The following is a 5,000-nucleotide window of genomic DNA, read 5'->3' as shown; positions in this document are numbered from 1 at the left end:
TACTTTTTTTTTTTTTTTTTCGTTTGGTACTCATTTTCAAAAACTAGTACATTTTTGACGTCCCAACTTTATTGTGGATATATCCAATTAAGTTTTTTTATAAATGCAACTTTGCACTATTTTATATTTTGTTCATTTATAACACTATAAAAGACACAGAACGAGAAAACAAAAAGGTCCAAAAAAATTTCCAAGTGGCAACCGTGATTGCAGTACAGTCAGTGTTTCCCAATAATTAATACATTCAGAATATTTAAAATAGTTATCCTATTATATGATACATATTAAGCTAAATTATTAAATATCTTTAGTATCGTTTCTTTCCAAGCGTATTTTAACATTAGGCAATTGATTTTAGCTAATTAAGTTTAATTCAATTAATTATTGCCATTAACTGAATTCTGCACGGTAGCTGGGTTTTAAAAAAGATTATTAGCCCTTGTATAGTGTAGTATAGTTATATTATAGTTATATTGTAGTTATATTGGAAGATTGCTAGATAATTTGGATGGATAGCGTGGAAGTTTGCTTGAGCAGTACAAATGTTAGAATATGCAAAGCAGTGAACCGTATTATATGGACCGTAGTTGTACTGAAAGCACAACTATACTCTGCTATCATGTTGTTTATATGTATGAATGGGTTGTAAAATTTTTTTTTATAATATGAGTTTGAATACAATGGAATTTGTTTTAATGTAACAGTAATAAAATTTCATTATTTTGTAATGTATTTAGAATTGCAATAGAATGATTGTTTAGGTTTCACGTTATGCGGAGTATTGCGTTTTTTTTGTAGCTTTTGTGTTGAAACAGATCCTTGTCGAGTGAGTAACATTTTACCTCTCTAGCGAAGTTTAAATTATTTTTGATTAAGTAGTGTCTAGTGATTGACGGTATTAAGGACTTTAATCTTAGTTTTCTTTTCTCATATCACATTCACGTATACCTTATGCACATTTACTTCTTGCATTACTTACCTCATTTATTTCAAATGTCCATAATAACTTGGCTTCTCCCTGCCGCAGCATTCCTCTTCAGGCACCTCTGTTCCTTATCCAATCTTACACATCAAGTGCCGTTAGTAGTGTCTTAACATGACTAGTGTATCGAAGGCACGATTTATTTTCATTTCTGCATTCTTCGAATGCTGTTTCAATACCTTTTCTGTTGGAGCTTCGTCATCCCTTCTCTCGACGTGACCAGTCCAGCGAAGCCGGTGTAGTTTAATTCGTTTAATAATGAAACTATTGCATTAGTTTTTTTAATGCGTTTATTTATAATATTTTTCTAAGATAAATTAATACATAAATGAGATGTAAACAAGCTTTAATCGTGTCAAAATTGAATGCCATGATTATTATAAATAAATTAAATTATCTTTGTGCAGTATCGTATATAAATGAATGTTAATAACTTAATTCAAAAAAATAATTTATATAAAATTTTTATTCCTTCAAATTAAACATTAAAAGTCAATTATAAATAGTAAAATAATATTAAAATCTCATTTCAATTAAAGTTAAATTTTTAATTTAAAAAATTTGCACTTTCGACCCAGGCATGAACAATGTGCCCGACTTCCTTAAATTTACTAACATACATTACGATTATAAAAAATAGCCCCTAGGAACTTATTCATATGTATTTGTTGAGTTATGTGGATGTAAGTATGTTTCAGGCATTTGTTGAGATAAAACTCACTATTTTGGACTGAAACATTTATTTTGCATAAATGGTTGGAGGCGAATCATGTTTTTAGTGTAGTTTCACTGCTTTTTTAAAATATTTCCATTTATCATTTAGTAACTCAATTAAAAAATAAAAGTTGAAAGTGACTTTCATTCTCTTAATTAATTAATTTATTAAAAACATGAATGTGAAAATATTTTAAAAACATTTGTATGTAAAGTCAAATAGTTCTATTCAAATTAAATTTTATATTAAATGCCATATAAAGATATATAAATTTCTTATAAATCTGTATTTCGTTCAAGGAATCTTCACAATATGTCTGTAGCATCACATATCAAACGATTTAATTTCGTTTATTGTTAGGATTTTTAAAGTCCAAGATTTCAAGCTATAAAGTAGAATGGACCAGATATAATATTTAACGTATATATAAGTTGGATATGTAAGTTGATGCTGATGTTGCTACTGTATGCCATTTTTTTGAATTTGTGGAAAGAGTAATAAAGCCATCTCTATTTGACATTTAATTTCTTGATTTGATGTATAATATATGTCATTTATTATTTTAATTCGACAAACTGAAGCGGATTTATTGAGTTTGTGAATATAATCCATACGTGTAATATATTAATATATATTAAAATGTATTGCAAGAGAATGATGGTACCTATTTGAAGCAATTTTGGTACACAAAAAGTGCACATAAAGCCTTGCCGCAGAGATCCAGTTCTCTCATTCTTAATTTTCATTGAAAACATCAACAATTTCAGATTTGGAATAAATAAGACTCTCTCTATAATACGATTTCTACAACTTTTAAAAAAAAATAATATTTGGTTATATAGTCAAACTTCCATAACACGAAGTACCATTTCGATTTTTTTTATTTTTGAAATAAAATATTTTTAATATATTTATTTAAAATATATACAGTGAAAAATTCAGAAATTAAGGTTTGGGATTTTAATTTTTTTTTCTTATTTTCAGTAAAAAAAGATTCCAATTTTTTCCAAACCTTTTAGTGATCGTCGAATTTTGAAGTCTTCTACTTCTTTTTTAAAAGACTGATGAACAATTTCATCTACCGAACCCGCATTATCACTTTCCATTATGCTTAGAATCGGATCCACTAATTCAGAGCTAAAATGCTCAATAATATCGTCATCTGTAGGAAAGCCTGATGAACAAATTTCATTGCCAAGCTCAATATAATAGTTAAGAGAAGCATTGGAAAATATTTTATTTACTTTAAACCACGCTTAATAATTCTGTTCCATCAATTCACGGTCTTCATCAATGTTAATCAAAAACTAAAAGAATATGTCGTCCTGTTCGTCCCATTTAAAAAATGGGGCAATTCCAGCTTTTTTTAAAGTAGTGCGCTATCGTTTGACTATTTACATCAATATATCAAGCTTTATGCAATCTCATGCCAATATTTTTATTCGAGTTATAGAAAATTCGAGTTATAGAAGTTCGAGTTAGGGAAATTTGACTGTATTTGAGATATTTGGTTTATATAGCATTTATGGGATAAATTGAACTGATTTAAGTAAATCTGTCAAGTACTATATTTAAGGCTTATATCTAAAAACTTGTTTTTGTTTTAAGCCTGGTAAACTAATGAGCGACAGGTATATAGTCGGGCAGACAGATAAGGTTAGTTTGATTGGTTTTTTAGAGCTGCATGACCTTTCTAATATTTCCTTGAGTGCGTAGAAAACATTATGACTAGCTTGATATTTATTCTTTTTTTTTTATAAATTTGAAGGAATATACTCAAAAGTAGCTTTAAATGCTTACCATTAATGTTGAAAACTATACATATTATACCCCATGATTTTTTTCTATTTAAATTAATGCAACTTTTCCATAAGCATTAAATATATTTAAATTATTTGGTTGAAACAATAATGGAAATCAGTGGTATTGCCACAAAAATGAGAAAAAAAGTGAGAAACCTATTTAAATTTCCACATAAAGCAAAAACAATTTAAATTTATAAAAATGCAACAATAAACTTGAATGTAATGAGTTTGTCACGGCATAACATCAAAAGTTTTTAAGTGCATATAAACATTGCAGTGGCGGAAGCAGAAGGGGATCAGACTTACCTGAAATAGATATGCAAAACAATGCGTGAGTGCACTTCGGTTGATGTCATATGCCGCCAACCGTCACCGCTGGCCGACAGTATTACTGTAGTCACTCCACTCAACCGCACTGCATCATAGTATGCACTGACATTCACACACCCATACACAGTTTGAGACACATCACACGGTGTACAATGCCGCATAATCAGAACCAAATGTCATTGACACGATTTCATCGCCATCGTCATCGTCAGCATCAGCGAACCCAACAACGTTTATACCGCAGTTTACATTGCAAAGTTTACTTTGACGCCTGTTGTCCGTCCACTCATTATTTTATGGCAAAAACGTTTTATCGACCGCAAAGCGAAAGCGTTGTCGTTTTAGTTTGAGAGGCTTTCGAAATTTTGATTTGTTTTTTTGTTAGTTTTCACATTTTTGATTGAAGTTTACATAAAATGTAATTTCAGTTTATTTTAGTTGGACTGTTGACTAAGCTCAGGAACTGGTAGTTTAGGGTTAGTAACAATGTTTTCAGAAAAATTCATTCCAAAAATATCGCCATACAGGTAAACGTGAAAATAAAAATTTATGGCTACTCTTTTGTTCCATATAAACTATGTTTTGTTCATACGATTACGTAGTACTTTTCATACTTTTATATAAAATATAATTCATGGACTTAACCATAATGATTATTAATGTTAAAGATATATATTCCTGAAAATTGAATTTATAGAATAACTTATAATACATAGGTTATTAAACCCGTAGGATGACGTACTGACAGCATCATTAATGATAAAATTTTAAAAGTGACAACAACTCAATGAATTCTCAATCATGTAATGAAAATTTTCTAAAGAATCAAAACTAAAAAAAATAGATTAAGTTTAATTAAGAAAATTGGAAGCTTTTTCTAATTTTTTTTTTTGAGTGTAATAGAATAGTTAATACTATTTTTAACTGATTAGGTATCACTAATAAGTACTGCTTATTAATTTACTACCAAAACGGCTTAAACTTACAAGAATAAGCCTGTGAATTTAAAAATAGCACAACAGACGCCACATTGTTAATCTAACAGTTACAATGAAATAAAAGATAATTGTTACCATCCTATAGCCTAGAGATGACGTATTGCTAATTTTTTCTATTTTCTATTTCTATTATATCTATGTTAAATAGGCTATAATAGTACTTCTAGAAT

Source organism: Teleopsis dalmanni, chromosome 2 (assembly GCF_002237135.1).
Source record: "Teleopsis dalmanni isolate 2A chromosome 2, ASM223713v2, whole genome shotgun sequence".
NCBI lineage: Eukaryota > Metazoa > Arthropoda > Insecta > Diptera > Diopsidae > Teleopsis > Teleopsis dalmanni.
This window is presented reverse-complemented; position numbering follows the sequence as displayed.